The sequence below is a fragment of the Mustelus asterias genome, chromosome 14 (genome assembly GCF_964213995.1).
Source record: "Mustelus asterias chromosome 14, sMusAst1.hap1.1, whole genome shotgun sequence".
In the NCBI taxonomy this organism is placed as follows: Eukaryota; Metazoa; Chordata; class Chondrichthyes; order Carcharhiniformes; family Triakidae; genus Mustelus; species Mustelus asterias.
In genome coordinates, this window is record NC_135814.1 from 102,594,463 (window position 1) to 102,613,849 (window position 19,387).

At 41.0% G+C, this 19,387-nt stretch overlaps 1 protein-coding gene across 50 annotated transcripts in view; it reads left to right on the forward strand.

Moving 5' to 3' along the window:
• The window catches only part of LOC144503924 (poly(rC)-binding protein 3), a 153,280-nt gene that overhangs the window by 57,434 nt on the left and 76,459 nt on the right, over window positions 1–19,387 (forward strand). For all 50 annotated transcript variants that reach the window (XM_078229007.1, XM_078229020.1, XM_078229047.1 and 47 more), the window contains exon 3: window positions 18,335–18,398. The gene's annotated coding sequence lies outside the window, so the exon portion shown is untranslated. The remainder of the gene's footprint in view (window positions 1–18,334; window positions 18,399–19,387) is intronic.

Here is a 19,387-nt window from a genome sequence, read left to right on the forward strand (position 1 = left end):
GGCATGTTGGAACAGTGGTTAGCAATGCTGCCTCAAAGCTCCAGGGACCTGGGTTCAATTCCGGCTTGGGTCATTGACTGTGGAGTTTGCATGTTCTCCCCGTGTCTGCGTGGGTTAATCACTTCACCATTGGTGGTTGTACATTCAGCTGCCAAGACCCTAAGCTCTGGAATTCCTTTCCTAAGTGCCTCCCCGCTCTATCTTTCTTCCTTCTGCGAGACACCTTTAAAACCTATATCTTTGACTCCCTTTTGTGGATTAATGTCAAATTTTGCTAATGCGCCTGTTTAGCACCTTGAAATATCTTAGGACATTAAAGATGCTATATAAATTTGTTGTCATAGAAATATTTATTGAAGAGGAGTTTAGCTATTGTGACTTGGTGTAAAAAAGATCTTGCACGTTTCCCTCATGTTGACTATCCATTATTGCTATAATTCATTTTTTGGCAATGATTTTTTTATCCTTGGGTTGATGGATTTGCACCTCCTATCTGTGCAAATTGATTGTTCCCAGCAAACTGAATTTTACGATGGTTTAACCTGTAATGCTGCATACTCAGCTGGCATTTTTATTGCAGTTGGGATCAGTACTGAAGATTTTCCAATACTGTGGTAACCCTTTACTGTTTAATATCTCGTTATGGAATAGACTTTTCACAATTCCTGGCGTTCACCACGTAAGATCATAAATGGTAGGAGAAGTAGACTATCTGGCCTGCTGAGCCTGCTCAGACATGCAGTCAGGTTATGGCTGATCTGATTGTAACCTTAACTCCACTTTCCTGTCCAGACCCCAAAACATTTGACTTTCTTGTAGATCAGAAATCTGTCTAGCTCAGCTTTACATAAGAACATAAGAAATAGGAGCAGGATTGGGCCATCTAGCCCCTCTAGCCTGCTCTGCCGTTCAATAAGATCATGGCTGATCTGATAGTGGGTTCAGTTCCACTTACCCGCCCGCTCCCCATAACCCTTAATGGTTAAAAATCTATCTATCTGTGACTTAAACACATTTAACGAGGTAGCCTCTACTGCTTCATTGGGCAGAGAATTCCAAAGATTCACTACCCTCTGGGAGAAGAAGTTCCTCCTCAACTCTGTTCTAAATTGACTCCCCCGTATTTTGAGGCTATGCCCCCTAGTTCTTGTTTCCATTGTAAGTGGAAATAACCTTGCTGCTTCCACCCTGTCTAGCCCCTTCATTATCTTATATGTCTCTATAAGATCTCCCCTCAACCTTCTAAACTCCAATGAGTACAGGCCCAGTCTACTCAATCTCCCCTCATAAGCTAACCCCCTCATCTCCGGAATCAACCTGGTGAACCTTCTCTGTACCCCCTCCAAAGCTAATATATCCTCTCTTAAATAAGGGGACCAAAATTGTACAAAGTACTCTAGGTGCGGCCTCACCAGTACCCTGTACAGTTGCAGCATGATCTCCCTGCTTTTATACTCCATCCCCTTCACGATAAAGGCCAACATTCCATTTGCCTTCTTGATCACCTGCTGCACCTGCAAACTGAGTTTTTGTGACTCATGCACAAGGACCCCCAGGTCCCTCTGCACAGTAGCATGTTGTAATTTTTCACCGTTGAAGTAATAGTCCATTTTACTATTATTCCTTCCAAAGTGGATAACCTCACACTTACCAACGTTATACTCCATCCGCCAGATCCTCGCCCACTCACTTAGCCTATCCAAATCTCTCTGCAGACTCTGTGTCCTCCACGCAATTTGCTTTCCCACTCACCTTTGTGTCATCCGCAAACTTTGTTACCCTACACTCGGTCCCCTCCTCCAGATCGTCTATGTATATGGTAAATAGTTGAGGCCCCAGCACCGATCCCTGCGGCACGCCACTAGTCACTGATTGCCAACCGGAAAAGCACCCATTTATTCCGACTCTGCTTTCTGTTAGATAGCCAATCCTCAATCCACGCTAACACTTTACCCCCAACTCCGTGTACCTTTATCTTATGTAGCAACCTTTTGTGAGGCACCTTATCGAATACCTTCTGGAAATCTAAATACACCACATCCACCGGTTCCCCTCTGTCAACCGCACTCGTTATATCCTCTTTGATTGTTGTTCCAGCCTCTGCTCTCTGGGGAAGAGAATTCTAATAACCCTCAGATTTAGGAAATTCCTCCTCCATCTTAAACAGGAGACCCCTCATTTTGAAACTGTCCCTGTTACAACTGTCTCTATTGTAGTTTATATTAAGGATGTAGAATTTTGGTTTCAGTTTTAAGATGGTTGTGTACTTGCGGTTTGATTTAGTGTGCCTGTGTGTTTATAAACCACGCTTGAACTTTTGATCCAACTGTGAGAGGCTTTTGGAAACAAGAAAGCCCTGAGGGTGTGGAAAAAATTGAGGTGGAGCTATTTTCTAAAACGAAAACTGGTGGGACATGGGTTTTTATTTTAGGGAAAAGCGTGCAAGAGAACCTGATTCGGAAGTTGTAGATATCCAGTCTGTTTACCCAGAGAACTCAGTCCTGCAGAGTTCTCTAGAATTCCCTCTTTTCCTCCTAAACATTCAGAACTAAGTGGCGCTGTAAAGAGAGAAGTTGAGCTATGGAATAGATGCCAAGGAAGTGTCTATTTCTGTCTGGTGGGTCCTGGCGTGTGACTGTCAGCGATGTCTATACTTGGACCTGAGGTCTATATACCATAGACCTGAGCTGTGGCCTGTGCAGCCAGACCAAGTGAAATGGAACTGCCTTCCAGACTGAGGTATGTTTAAAAACCTGAGCCACAATTAAAAGGTTAAGTTGAGTAAAGTCTTTTGGATTGAGTTTGCGGTAGAAGCTCACACTGTTTGGAGTAATCATTTTATTTGCTCAGTACCTATACATTTATCAAGTAGATTATTTTGGTGTTAATGTAATCTTGCTTATTTCCTTACTCTTGGTTCTTCCACACATCACATTATTTTAATGACTATTGTCCAAAGATGTGTCGGTTAGATGGATTGGCCATGCTAGATTGCCCCTTAGTGTCGGGTACTAGCTAGGGTAAATGCATGTGGTTACGGGGATAGGGTGTGGGTGGGATTGTGGTCGATGCAGACTTGATGGGGCTGAATGGTGGCCTCCTGCACTGTAAGATTCCATGATTCTATCAAACCATCGTAAGTATTAAGCTTGTCCAATATTCTCATAGCTGGGATTAGAACACCCCCCTAGATTTCACCATGAGGGGAAACATCCTCTCCTTGTCTACCCTGTCAGAATCTTATACCCTTCAGAATCTCTTAAAGTTAATTGATTTATTAGCCACAAGTCAGCTTACATTATCATTGCAATGACGTTACGGTGAAAATCCCAATATGATCACCTCTCATTTTTCTTGACTCTAAGTCATAGAGTTGTACAATGAGGAAAACGCCCTTCGGACCATCGAGTCTGCACCAACAGTAACTACCATTAAAGTTGTGCTAATCCAATTTTCCATCTCTTGTACCATATCTTTGAATGTTGTGACATTTCAAGTGCTCATCCAAATGCTTTTTAAAGGTTGTAAGGTTTCCAGCCTCTACAACCTTCCCAGACAGTCCATTCCTGATTCTCCCTCTGAGTGAATTTTTTTTCTCAACTCCCCACTGAATCTCCTGCCCTTTTCCGTAAAAGTATGTCCCCTCATGATTAACCCTCAACCAAGGGGAGCAGCTGCTTCCTGTCCACCCTGTCTATACCTCTCATAATCTTCTTCACCTCAGTCATGTACCCCCTCAGCCTTCTCTGCTCTCGAGAAAACAATCCAAGCCTATCCAGTCTCTCCTTGTAGCTCAAATGCTCCGTCCCAGGCAACTCAGGTGAATCTCCTCTACTCCCTCTTGTGCTATCACATCCTTCCTACAGTGAGGTGACCAGAACTGCACACGGTACTCCAGCTGTTGCCTAACCAACGCTGTGTACAACTCCAACATTAACTCTTTGCTCTTGTACTTTATCCCATGACTGGTAAAAGCAAGAGTACCATATGCCTTCTTCACCACCCAATTCACCTGCTCTGCTGCCTTCAAGGATCTGTGAATAATTGCTCAAGATCCATTTGTTCCTCTGAGCTTCCCAGTGTCCTACCACTCACTAAATACTCTCTCGCTTTGTTACTACTTCCAAAGTGCATCACCTCGCACTTATCACCAGTTAGATACCATCTGCCACTGCTCTGCCTATCTGACCAACCCAGCGATATCTTCCTGTAACCTACAACCACCACCTTCCTTATTAACCATCCTATCAATCTTGGTGTCATCTATAAACTTGCTTATCATTGTCCCCACATTATCATCTGTGTCATTTATGTATGACAAATAGTAAGTGTCCCAGCACTGAGCATTGTGGTACACCACTGGACACCGGCCTCCAGTCACTCGAACAGCCTTCTACCACCACTCTTTGTGTCCAATTACTAAACCAGTTTTGGATCCATCTCGCTAAGTTTCCCTGAATTCCATGTGCTTCCATGATGGTAAACCTTTGGAATTCTCTATCCCAGAGGGTTGTGGAGGCTCAGCCATTGTTGAAAAGACTGAGATGGATAGATTTCTACAGAGTAAACATATTGCACAGTTTCACCATCTTTAACCCCCCCAGCCAGCCAGAGGAAACAACATCGCTGTATTCAGCCTGTCCAGCCCGGTCAGAATTTATACATTTCAATTAGATCCCCTCTCACTCTTCAGAACTCCAATAAATACAGGCCCAGTCAACCCAATCTCCCCTCATACGACAATCCTACCATCCCAGGAATCAGTCTGGTGAACTTTCGCTGCATAGCACTTCATAGTTACGGAGGCAAAAACTGGCCACAACATCCCAGGTGTGGTCTCACCGAGGGCCTGTACAGCTGCTCCTTTACTCAAGTTCTCTTGCAATGAAGGCCAACATACCATTTGCCTTCCTAACTGTTTGCTGTAGCTGCATGTTTGCTTTCAGTGTGTCGACCGAACTTGCTCAATTTTTCCTTATAAACCAAATCATCCCAGGAATCGCTTAGTGAACCATCTCCACTTTCAACGCAAATATATCCCCCCCTCAATCGGCTGAATGACTGGACAGAGAGCAGTGGTGGACGGTTGTTTTTCTGTGTGGAGGGAGAATTGTATTGGGGTTCTCCAGGAGTTGGTATAAGGTCCCCTGTTCTTCCTGATTTACATTGGTGTACAGGGCACAATTTCAAAATTTGTGGATGACGCAAAACTTGGAAGTATTGTGAACTGTGAGGAGGATGGTGCTAAACTTCAAAAGGACATAGATTGGTGGAATGGATATAAAAAATGATTAACCTACAATGCTCTGCATTATCTTGTATGGTGAGAGGCATTATAAAGTGAAGGATATAATCCGAAAGGGGGTGCTGGAGCAGATGACCCAGGGTATATGTACTCAAATGATTGAAGGTTGCAGGGCAGGTTAAGCAAGTGATTAATAAAGCATGTGGGCGCCTCAACAGAGTGTAAAAACAAGGAAGTTATGTTAAATATATATAAATCACTGGTTTGGCCTCAACTAAAGTATTCTGAACGCCACGCTTAAAGTTCTAGAGAGGGTTTAAAGAAGTTTCACGAGAATGTTTCCAGAGTTCAGGAACTTCCAGTTACCATAGATGGGCTGGCAAAGCTGGGGCTATTTTCTTTGGACAAGAAGGTTGAGGGGAGATTTGTTAGAGGTATTTGACATTGATAGGGTCTGGGCAGAGTCAACAGAGAAACTTGTTATTTGTGGAAAGATCAAGAACTGGAGAACATAGTGTTGGCAAAAGTAGCTGCAGCTACACAGGATAAACTTAATGCAGCACATGGTTACGATCTGGAATGCACCAAGAGTGTGGTAGAAGCAGGGTCAGATGTGGCTTTCAAAAGGGAATGGGATCGTTATCTGAAACCTTTGCAGGGCTACAGGAAAAGGCAGGGGAATGGTACAAGGTAAATTGCCCTTTCAGGGATATGACTGGCCAAATGCATGCCTCGTGTGCTGTAACCATTCTATAATTCCAACCAACTGCTGAACAGGAAACTGTAATGCTGCAGTATTGGTACTTTATACCAGTTGATTCATTCCTTGTATTGCAAAGTTGGTGTTTGTAAAATTGTCTGTTTAAAAAGGTGGGTTTTTTCAGTCCTTAGAGTTTAAAAAAAAAATGCAAGTACACAAAAAGCCCCAAAGTGAAACATCGTATCGAGGGGCCAGGCAGTAGTGTTGCCGAGACAACAAGCTGTTTTTGAATTTTGCCCAATCAGTTTAAACTAAGCACTTTGCTAACAGCAGCCTATTGGAAAATTTGATGTTTTGGTAACCTGAGAACCAATCTATTGTGTGATGTTGGTATGTCATCAGGGGTATAAGACCGCTTCAGAGAGACTCAGTAATTACCATCTGCCAATGTAACAGCCACATTTAAGAGAGTCTCATCTCGATAGTGAAGATAGCAAAGACGGAAGATTCTGGAAGATAAAACCTGGTTGTATTTTGAGAGTGACAAAAAAAATAATATTTTTAGTTACTAAGTGGGAATTGTATTTACCTAAACAGCATTCCATGAGAATAGTGTTTGATTTGGTTTGTTAATTGTCTAATTAACCTGTTTGCTGTTAGTTAGATAAATAGTGTTATTTGTTGATTTTTCAGAGAGCGTCTCAGGTAGTTGTTTTGATTTAACCACTAAAACTTAAGAGCAGATCATACTTTTCTCTCAAACTTTTAACAGATTATAAAGCGAGGTACTCCTCTTTGAGTGGTTAGGTGTTAGCTCTCTGAGAGGGGATCTACCTCCCCTTTATGACACTTTGCATGCATATTGAATAGATAATTTTGCAATAGTTTACTAATGGTGGATATCAACCACTCCATTCAATTGGATGTGGCCAGGAAATGGAATCATTTTGCTTTGAAGGATTGTGCTGGATTATTTTGGTGTAGAGGTGGCTAGTGGAGATTATTTTCAGTGCTTTTTTTATAAACATAACCATTCAAACAGATCAACATTTTCAATGGAAGCCATCAGCAGTGTCAGGTACCAACGTGCATTAATATGATGTGAGCAGCATTTATTGAGCATTTTCATTTGAGAAAAAGCACAGGAATACCTCTGATGTAGAAGCCACAATGATACATTTATTGCTTGCTGTGCATGTGGGAATGCTAACCGGCAGCTGCAGTGTAAATCACCATTGCAATGGCACTTCAAGTCCTTTCTGTTCGGGATGATCTCCCCCTACTGGACATGTGTACAGAAAATATGCTGTGTGTGATGAGAAAAGATTTAAATTTATGGAGAATGCTCACTCAACCATGGTGCAATATGTTGACTCGAGGAGGTGGTGGTGAGGGGGGAGGGAGGAGTTAAATGGACGCTGTCCTGTTGTAACACCAGTTTTTGGAGGGGGAAGAGAACCATCTCATACATGGGAAGCACTGATAAATTTTAGAGTACTTACAATATATTTCCACAAATTACTTGGGGTACGGGCTGGGCATATTAACGTTTCTGTGATAGTGCCATGAGCAGCCCTGCATGCACTGTTTTGGCATACTTAAATTTCTCAGTCCTGTGAATTCTAACATCATGCTTTCATAATATGAAGTGCATATTTGTGGGGGCTGCAAAATAAATATTCCTGCAAATATGAAATGAATCAAGTTAGCCTACTGCAGAAATGTTAATATTTCCATCTGTTTTACATGGATTGGTGATGCTTCCATATTAGCCACTTATTGAACAATAAAGCAATTGTGTTTAATACATACCAATAGACCTAATAATTGTGTAGCTTTTTTTCAAATACTTCAAAAAGGTATTGTGAATGTTTTGGTGCAGACCGGACTTGTGACTATAGTGGTTACAGGAGCTGAACTAGCAGTCAAATCCAGAAAATATTATATGTAATCCAAATGCAGAATTCGAAGTGTAAATCACATCTCATTTATTCATTTTGTTGAATTTCTGATTTCGGCCTGAAATGCTTCCAAATGATTTGAATTTTTTTGAATGCTCAGCACGCTAAATTTAGCCAACCCCATGTTGAGCTTCAAAGGCCGCATCTTAAAGTGTTGAAATCTAATCCCTTGTGTAAAATATACTTCAGTTAAAGCGGAAGGTAAGTGCACAGGGAATGAATTTTTTTGCTTTTTACATAGAAAACACATTATACTCGATACATCTCTGAAGCTTTTTTTTAAAAAAAATTCTTAATTTCAACAGATGACCTAGATAAATGTGGTATGGTTTACTTACCTCCTAGGCTGCTTAGATGTCAATTATGGGGGATTAGCCTACACGTCTCAGAACAGTTCCGTTGAAAACCGAGGGTCGGGGGGGGGGGGTGGTGGAGGAGGGGGAGAGGAGTTCAGACTCGCCTCTGGGCCACTACAAAGCCATCCGACCCAGAAAGGCTTGTTAAGGGGTGGAAATCTGCATTTCCCGGTCTGTCACATGGAAGCTAGTGGTCAGGCAGCCCTCGGGGTTACTCTGAGGTAACACCCTTGCTGCCCAGAGTTAAGCTGCTTTGGGTACTCTTTATAATTCATATCACAACATTCTAAGGACACAGACTCTACTTAAGGCTATCCAGGTTAGTGCAATAATTGCTTTCTTTGTTCGTTTGTAGCAATATCTGTTGAGCTGGTTCAAACAGGAGAGTGTAAAGTACCCTTCTCTGCACTTTTCCTTTAGATACTTGTGTTTAGACCGAATAGTTCAATTCAGGATGATCAATGATGAGACTTGGATATTTTTATTTGCTTTTCAAGGAACTGCTGATCCAAGCATAACCTAGATTAAAGACCATTTCTTAAATTAGTTTATTAGGTTTCAATTTGACATGTTTGAAAAGAGTAACATGATCACCATGCAGCCACAGTATTCATGTGATTATAGCTACATTAATCTGTACCTCATCATCTGAACCTGGCCTGACTGGAGGAATGTTGGACACAGCTAAATAAGAGAAATTCAGATAATTAAAAAACAGCTCATCACTTAGCTGTGTAGTAGTTTGCTGTGCTGTGTAGAAGTATGCTCAGTGCACATAAGGCCTCTCACACGGATAAACAAGGCAGTTTGATACATGGTGCACCTGAACTACTGTCAGTTATTCTATTTTTGCAGAAGCTACTTGTTAGTGTCAAAAAAAACTGTGGTGAGGACAGTTGCCTCAAATTGACTGTTACTTTTTAGAAGTGTAAAAACTGAGAGAAATGATACTACTGTTTGCTGAGTTGCAAGTTTTCTATTTGGCTAGCTGAAGTGAAGTTATAAAGATGCAGGCAGCCAGATTGCAATATTATTGGATAATTCATGTATTGTACAGTAAAATCACGTGTACAGCATGTAAATTTACAACATAGTGCATTAGTTTGTGAAACAGTTGCATACTCAGTGTTTGTGTTTGTTCCTTGGTGGTATGATTTGAGAGTTGAGGCGACCAGGGAAATGTAGCTGAATAATATATCATGTACCGACAGTGACGAACCATAAAACCGTCACTTATCCTTCCTATCAAACAATCTCTCAGTATGGAGATCTTCCATTGGTCCAGTCTCACTTTAATGGGAATACGGGGATGGGTAGAAAATCAGTAGGTTGAAATGGAGGAAATTGTAATAACATGCAATTACTTTTCATATATAACAGCAGTTGGGAATAGGTATAATTCAGTCTTCTGTTTCTGAATTTTGCACCCAACTGTTAAAGTTGTACCTCAGTACTTGCATCGCTTTTCTGAATCTCTTTGTTGTACTACAGCCTGATAATGCACTCAGCTAGATGTTGAGTTGCTCCTGGGTGAAAGAAAAGATTATGATCACTGAATCTCTCTTGACCCTAATCTGTACTATTTGTACCTGTGCCAACTGACGCCACACTAGGGAAGATAATCCTAATCAGATCAATGGTGATCATTCTTTTCAGATTTCAAATGTTGGATATAAAGATAAGACTTTACCCAATTGCAAATGATCATTACTGATTTTCTTTTCTCTGAATTCACAAGTTGTGTTTTGTAGAACAAAAGGCAATTTCCGTAACCTAACTTGCAGAGCTAGACTGCATGTTTATTGCAAGGAATTTGAATGAGGCAACATACAGTAAGGAAAGTAGCTGGAATCTAAACAGAATGATTTAGATCCCAGCTACTTTGGCCTGGATTTTGCAATATAAATAACGCTCAATGTTAACAGCAGCTTCTGGCAACTGCACACCTACGGTTAAATGGGAAACTGGAAGTTCAGGTATTGTTGTGCACTTCTTGAAGCTGCACTATACTTGTATGTTGCTAAGCAACTCTATGCTGAAATATGTGGCATTAAGTTGCTATACTTGTGTGCTTGATTCACTAAAATTGCTGGAAAGTTGGATCTTGTGCATCCCCCTGTAAGGGATTTTTAAAGAGCTATAGCCCGACAACCTCTCCGGCCCTGAAAATTAACTTTTACAGGCAAATGTTTGATTTGAACTGTTGGTTTGTTTTTTATCTCTCTCAAACCCATCATTCTTTCAATGGAATCATACAGTGCAGAAGAGGCTCTTTGGCCCATCGAGCTTGCACCGACATGTGAGAAACACCTGACCTCCCACCTAATCCCATTTACCAGCACTTGGCCCGTAGCCTTGGATGTTATTATGTGCCAAGTGCTCATCCAGGTACTTTTTAAAGGATGAGAGGCAACTCACCTCTGCTATCCTCCCAGGCAGCGCATTCCAGACCCTCACCACGCTCTGGGTAAAAAAGATTTTCCTCACATTCCCGCTAACCATCCTGCTCCTCACCTTGAAAATGTCCCCTCGTGACTGACGCTTCAACTAAGGAGAACAGCTGCTCCTTATCCACTCTGTCCATAGAAATCATAGAAACCCTACAGTGCAGAAGGAGGCCATTCGGCCCATCGAGTCTGCACCGACCACAATCCCACCCAGGCCCTACCCCCACATATTTACCCGCTAATCCTGCTAACCTACGCATCTCAGAACTCTAAGGGGCAATTTTTTTAACCTGGCCAATCAACCTAACCTGCACATCTTTGGACTGTGGGAGGAAACCGGAGCACCCGGAGGAAACCCACGCAGACACGAGGAGAATGTGCAAACTCCACACAGACAGTGACCCAAGCCGGGAATCGAACCCGGGACCCTGGAGCTGTGAAGCAGCAGTGCTATCCACTGTGCTACCGTGCCACCCTCATTTTGTTTTCAGTGCATAGTTTTACACGGAATTAACCATTTGAACTGACACTACTTGATCCAGATTCTGTGCCTCAGTAAGGATTCTTCAATCTGGTTAAAATGATATGTTTGCTTGCTCTAGTCACTCTGATCCCAGAGCCCCTGTCATTGACATTGTGCCAAAATGATTTTCTAATTGTTGCAACTGCTATTGAAACGTCCATAGAAACTTAGTGGGCAAGTGCACGCATAATAAATAGTTGGTGCTGTGTGCTAACTGCTGGCCCTAAATCCTGGCCAATGTTCAGAGGATTTTATGAAAAATTTTCATTTCTCAAACAATTGGTTCTCAATTTTTGTGACTTCCATTGTGATATGCCTATGTTATTTTAATTTCTTATAAGTAAATGCAAAGTTGGATGCAACAGTTCAGTTTAGATAAATGCTATCGTGAAATCCTGTATATTATCAAAATAAACCAGTTATATACTATTGGCAAAATAGGTAATTCCCTACCCCTATTGAACCTGAGTTTTGTGCTATTTACATAAGTAAACGTGAAGGTGTACATTTCTCTGCTATTCTTGGAATGCAAGGCAAATGATATTCTGAGCAGTCTGTCACAACCATAGGTGACCCTCCCTTCCTATTCTTGTCTGGTTTGTGGGACTACAACATACCCTTTGTTCATCTTCAAGATATGGAATCCTACATAATCCATGTGTTACTAGATGTGAATAAATACTTTGCTTCCATTTTTGTACATTTGAAATATATATAGTGTGAGAAATGTTTGGTGTGCCCTCTTGTGGTTCAGGAAAACGGTTTCAGGAAGATATGAGTTCCTTGGCTTTTAGTGATCTGGTGATTTATTTTTTGTGTAGAATTATCACTTTACAGTTGGTGAAGCTTGTTGCAGTAGGAGTGAGTGGGTTAAATTCTTGGCCACCTTGGGACTAAAACTGGTATTTTAGGTGTTTGGATCATTTTTCTGATCATTAAATGAGTGGGTTACTAATTAAATCAAAGGACTTGTATTGCAATATTTTAAGAGGACACACCAGCATGTTAAGATGTATGTTTTAAAAAAAACAGAAGTAGAACTTCACAATACAAGTGAATCTTGAAGATTTATTGAATACAAGCTGAGTGCAAGTAGCCCAGTATTCAAGAATATCATTGCTTGTCATAAAGCAACAACCATGGAATAGAAAACATTGTGCATGACCAGTTGGTTCGGCACATCGAGCCTGCTCTGACAACAATCCCACCCAATCCCTATCCCTGTAACCCCACGCGTTCGCCCTGCAAATTCGCGCCTCATTAAGGGGCAATTTAGCATGGCCAATCAACCTAACCCGCACATCTTTGGACTGTGGAAGGAAACCGGAGCACCCGGAGGAAACCCACGCAGACATAAGGAGAATGTACAAATTCCACACAGACAGTGACCCGAAGCCGGAATTCGGAACCCAGGTCCCTGGCCATGTGCAGCAGCAGTGTTAACCACTGTGCCACCGTGCTGCCAAATAGTAGTGAAATCAAAGCCTGCTTAACTTTTTTTTGATTGCAATTGAGGGGAAAATATTGACCAGGGAACTCCTTGTTCTTCAGATATTTTGGGATTTTTAATGTAACCTTGAACCTCCTGAATAGACTAAGACCTAAGGGGATGGCACTGTGATGGATGGGCTGACCTGCATTTCAAATTATAAGTCTTTGAATTTTCATTAGTTTAAAATTGTTATTTAAGTGCATTGTCTATTGGAGATGGAAACCGCACTCCTTTTGGTGACTAGAAATTCGAATTATAGAGAAACTGTTGAGGTATTGCATTTTTGTGTGCAAGCAAATTTTGATGGCAAATCTCATGGAAGCCATTAACCGATTTGCTTTCCAGAGAAAAATAATCACTTTAAGCTTAAAAACTGATTGCTTTTAAATGGATTTATGATCAGCATCTAGGTGAGCATCAGGGCGTAAGTTCAATGAGTTTCTTCCGCTGTGGAAGTCGTCTTTTGATTCCCTGTAAACCAAGTTGAAATTCTAAGACTCATGGCCCGGCCCTTTGGTTTAGAATCCATCAAGATGAAGACTGGGGGTTCTTTGGGGAAGGTGAAATCTCATGTACTGGTCATGTGGACACTGGTTTAGGTGTGCTTGCACAGAGAAAGTTCATTGATTTATTATAAAGGTGTCCAGTAATGTTTGCTTTTGCTGCTACTATCTGTTTTACTTCAAATTGTTGGTACTTTATAACCCAAGTTGCACAATCTAATAGTGTTGTTCTCATGAAAATGGTGAATGTGAATATCTCTAAATGAGCTAATTACTGTAACTGTTCAATCTCTGGGTCATGCTACAGTACCAAATATTTAGCATATTATGTCACTCTTGCTTTTGCATGAATGATGGTTCACTTATCGGACTGGTCTGAGGCACAAATTATAAAAATATCACTCAGTGTAAAAACATGGTAGCAGCCATGTTGGATGAACAATCACTTAAACATCAATATGGGCTGCATACCAGTAAACTTCAAAACATTTTGGAGCATTTACCAAAAAATGCTGAGTCTAATGGGTAGTTAAAGAAATTGAGGAAAAGCCATTTTTAAAATAAGTGGTCAACAGGTGTGAAACAGTGGGTCTGTGTTTTGCTGCAAACTCGCACTAAGGAATCAATGCATTGATTCCTTAAAGTAAAAGTTCAAGGAAATAATGGGTGTTTGCGATGTTCCCCGAATACTCTTGTCCATTACAGTAAACAGCAATTGGCCAATTTGCTGCATTTATGCCTGTTCCTGCACCTTAGACTGAAAAATAATTCTGTAAGAGACCTCCATATTAATGTGATTTATAGCCCTTACCTGCCTCTGTCTGGGACATTAGCAAAGAGGCCATTGAAGATGTGGCGTCTAACCTCTTTGGAATAGAAATGAAAAATGCTGGAAACACCCCAGTGGTCTGGCAGCATCTGTGGAGAGAGAAAGATAAACTTTTTGGGTTGAATGTTTCGGCAGTCATTTCTTGCTAGTTTTTACATCCATTTTTGCGACTAGCCCCCACCCACCTCCTTCCAAAGAATAAGATGGTGAAATCATTGCAGTGGGCTATCTACTGGGCATGTCCATGTTTTTATTATTTACAATACAATTGCCCTTCAATGCAGAGTGCTCCGTGGAGGTTGGTACCGTGGTCTACAATGGCCTCATAAGTGGGAATGATTTGCTGTTCTCTTCCTTCTAACCAGGCACACACATGTCAGCCAGGGAGCTGTGAACCTGCATTCAATACACACCATCTGTTCTGTAGGTGTCCAATGCCATTAAACATGTTCCCTGCAGCAAAGGGATGAGGGCCATAATTTTTCAAAGGTTGTTCCTACTCAGCATTCATGTCATCTGGTGATGCTGGTGAGGAACGTTTTGCCATTTAATGATCGATCTCTCATGATCGGTCATGCAGATTGGTGTCCTCAAAATTCTGCAAAATCTTTGCACCACCTTGGGACAGCTGGTAAAGGGGATCTGCAGACACTGGGATCTAGTGTTCATTGTATTTTCTAAAATGGAAATTAAAGTTTCCAGAAGTCGCAAACCACTTATCTTCTAGTGCCAAGTCTCAACCTGAGTTACGCCATCAGTTCTCCAGCTTTTTATAGTGCCATGTGACTGACCCATAAGGTAAGCAATTGGTACATTGTAAATGTAGTCCCTGATGGGCCATTAAGCCTGCTGTGCTGCAGCTGGATTAATTTTCTTGCACATACTGGCAAAAGTATCATGGAAGATGAACAGAACTATTAACAATGTATGCAGATATGGAAACTGAATGGAATTTACAGTTACGTGTGCTAAGAAAGACTACATGTAATAAAGATTCTAATTACAAAGTAAATCTCGTGTTCTTACTAAGGTCTTACTAATTCTACTTTGGGCTCCTTCATTGAGCTAGAGTACAAAAAGTTGTTTTATAGATTTGAGTTGCTGCAAACACTAGATACTTACAAATTTAAAGAGAAATGATGGCTTGTTTAATTATTTTCATTTCAGACAGGTTTTGGCTACAGCAGCAGTGCAATCGAAAACATCTGTACTTAATGTATATATTTTAATTAGCCCTGTGAGTGATTTGAGGAAACCCATTACTGTCGAAGCAAATATTTTCTACAAGAGATCTTTAAATAGTAATGAATGGGAAATTTACCAATTAATGATTTTGAACAGGCTGCTTTTTAAAAGCACAATATTTCTTGATTTTAAAAGCACGATATGCCCTCTAGATTTTTTTTTGTTCCCAATAGGCTAGAGATGAATTTATATAGTGCTCTGCCTGTGGGGCTGTGTGCAAGAACATCATGCTTAGTAAAGATGCAGATTTCAAAAATAGACCAGTGCTTGTTTAATGTGAGCATAGATATCCAAAGAATCTGACCCCCCCCCCCCCCCCCCCCCCCAATGTTTTGTTGAACACTGTTGATGGGTTAACCCTTTTGAGAACCCTTTGAACAAACTGCCTTCAGGGCAGCATTACAATTCGCATGGATTGCTTCATTGCACATTCACTATTCGTATGTGTCACTGCTGCTCTATTGTTTGAGACTGTACTAAACCGACATGTTTAATAACGGAATAAATGGTGCATCTACAGGGAACTATGGGAAAGCACATTGCTGAGAGATGCATCAAATAGTGAAGTGAACACCCAGCCAGCATAATCAGTTATTCACTGAGTTCTCCTCCTCTTATCATTGACAGGGAGATTCCATTTGCTGAGTGTGTGTGTATAAAATATGTACCTTTTTCAAAATGTTTTGAATTCTCTTCCAATCTTTCCCCACTCCCCTGCACTGTGGAGGACAAACAGGTACAATTATATAGAGAATACCAGCAGAAGAAATGTCCAATATGTCCTATGACATTGCACCAGAAACTTCAACCCTTTTCAGCTGTGGCATTCGTCTATTTTTGGAGCATTTTCCCCTATATCCCTTTGCAATGCTCCCTGTGGTCATGAAACATCTGCTGTGTCTTTCCATGGTTATCCATTAATATTTGATTTGATCTCATTTCTTCCATAAAGAAATGAAATCAACATCATTACCCTTTCAATTTCTTTGAAACTTAATTTTGTTTCTTATGCATCCCCCTTTACATGAGTGGTGAACTTTTGCTGGGTTAGCTTAGAAAGAAATTGTTTCGGGCAGTGGCAGTCATTCAACCCTTCCTAACATGCCATGGTTACAGACAGTCCTTCGAAGCCCAGATTTTTTCAAAGATCTCTTAAATAAACCTTCAATAAACCACTATTTCATATTTCAGGTCACTGATAAATCAGTTGTACTTGAAGTGGATTCCTGTGCTTTCTATATAACATAATGGCTCTTGGGTGTAAGCTATAGCTCAGTCATAGAATCCTTATCATTATAGAATTCCTACAGTGCAGATGGAGGCCATTCGGCTCATTGAGTCTGCACCGACTCTGACAGAATATCTTACCCAGGTCCCCTCCCTTGCCCTATCCCCAAAACCCCACACATTTACCATGGATAATCCATTTAACCCCCACATCATGGTACACAGAGGGGCAATTTAGCATAGCCAATCCCCCCTAACCTGCACATCTGTCGGACTGTGGGAGGAAACCGGAGCACCCGGAGGAAACCCACGCAGACGCTGGGAGAAAAGAGCTTGTTATGCACAAATCGGCTGCAGAATTTCCAACAGTACATCAGTGACCACACTTCAGAAATTCTTCATTGGTATGCAATTTCACAGCAGGCAATATGAGACCCTAATTTAATTACAGTTGTATTCATCTAAGTGCAGCCTGGATATAATGGATTTCATGGGTCAGGTGCATTGTAATTTGTTGTAAGTTGGGAAACTAGTCGAGGATCAACCCGACATTGACATATTTGCAGAACCATATCCGCAGAGCCAATATCAGAGCTCCTCCTCTGCAGGGCAGACCCACCAGAGGTGGGGACAACAGTATGCGGACAGGTGACAATGGTCCTGGGAGTTCTCAACATTGACTCAGGACCCCATGAAACCTCCTGGCCACAGATCAAATACAGGCAAGAAAACACTCCCTCAGCCATCAGGAGGAAACACTGAAAGTATTAAGGATGCAGAATGTATCAGGGTTGGGGGAAACTTCAAATTTCATCGATCATTAGCTACAAAAAATATTAGCATCTTCACGTATGCCAGGAAGAAATAAATTGTCTTTTGTATTTTTATTCATTCATGGGACATGGACATCACTGGCTGGCCAGCACTTATTGGCCATCCATAGTTTCCCTTGCAGATGATAGTGAGCTGCCTCATGGAAGCATTTTTCAAACTGTTAAGTGTAAAATCTATTTTGGAATTTCTGAGGTTGAATTCTTTGATAGTTTGTCTGCATTTTGCTATCCCTTGGTGCACACCGCCCAAAAAAGTTTGAAAGGGTACAATGATGTCATATTATTTGGCTCTCCCGATTTATCATTGAGTGGCTTGTTGGATACTACAACTATATATTGATTTTATATTTTCTGGCGTAACTCTATGCATTAGCAATAAGCACTTAGCAACTCGAAGCGGTGTCAAATGCATTGTGGCTCTTATTGACTCTTCGTCCATGTATCATCCAGTGCTTATTTGCTGCTATAATACCTTGTGTAGTTTGTGATGTGAACAGAAACTGAAGGTATTGCTGCAGTTGCACGATGGAATGGGGAGGGAAGAGAGCTAGAGATCTTTGTCTAAATGCTTTGATATTTCTGCTTGGGGTAAGGATAGTAACTGAAGGGCACCTACATTTCAAAAGTCATGTTGAAAATGTTAAAAATAGGCTGTAATAAATGGAAATTGCTAGAGTTCCTTGAAGATGGGTTGACACCAATGATTGCTAGCAGGACTGAATTGGCACCAGTATGGTGTTGAAAGTATTGTAATAGTGCCATATAAATAAGCTTCAGAGAATGACTTTGACTTGTGCAAAGTAGCAGGAGTACAACTACCCTTTTAGTTAGAACAGTGGTTTCTGCCACACACCTGTCTGCTTTCTATTAGAGAGTTAAGTGGCCATGTTGCCAAATGGATGAGTTTATATGCACAATTTCTTGCACCCCATTTGCTACTGGATTTCAAAATATGTTTTTTTTCTTTTTCAAGGTTTGACTGATACTTCAATACTGCAGGAAATTGTTGCCTGCTTCCCTATCGACAATAGTGCCAGGTAAGAATCCTGCAGAATCAAGGAACCTCCCTTATCAACAGCCAATTGCAAAGAGAAGCTACACTTATGTACTTGAATGACACGAGTGGATCAAGAACGGTGGAAGCTGGAAAACTCAGGTCTGGCAGCATCTGTAAGGAGAGAAAGCAGAGTTAGTTAGTCCTTTCTCTCCTTACAGATGGTGTCAGACCTGCTGAGTTTTTCCAGTATCCTCTGTTCTTGTTTCAGATTCCAGCATCCGCAGTATTTTGCTTGTTGACATGAGTGGATGTTGTGCTTTTGTTTTAGGGTTAGTGAGAACATCTGATAGATAAAATTCCATGTTACAAGATAGAAACAGCTTGACAATTCCACTTCACTTTTAAAGATATATATTATGGATATCAACAAAACCTGATTTTTATTCTATTAATCACAAGTAGGGTTACATTAACACTGCAATGAAATTACTGTGAAAATCCCCTAGTTGCCACACTCCGGCAACTAGGGAGAATTTAGCATGGTCAATGCACCTAACCAGCACGTCTTTCGGACTGGGAGACAAAAAGAAGCCGAGTACTGTTGGGGTGGGGTAGTAGGGTGAGGTGCATTTGTCAGCAGAATAGCGAAGCATATGAATATATTTAGATATTTTACCAGACTCCAAAATCAAATCTAATCCATTTTGATGCACGTTTCCTGGCTAGCAATGTTTGGCTATCATGTAGGTTAAGTATTAGCTTGCACACAGCCAGTTGATGCTTAATCCAAAAGCTCATGGTTCAATTCTTGCTTTTCACAGGCACCTAAACAATTTCTAAAGTCCCATTTTTTTAACTCTGGGTTTTCTTTCAATTTACTTTTTCAATAAGCAGATGACAGTTGTGTTTCGCATCTAAAGAAAATAGGTAATGCTGTTATTTGTTGGACCCCAGTTAAAATGCACATACTCACCATATATCTCTGAGCACCTCCCAGTCAATGCACAATATGCATATTATAAGCTTGTT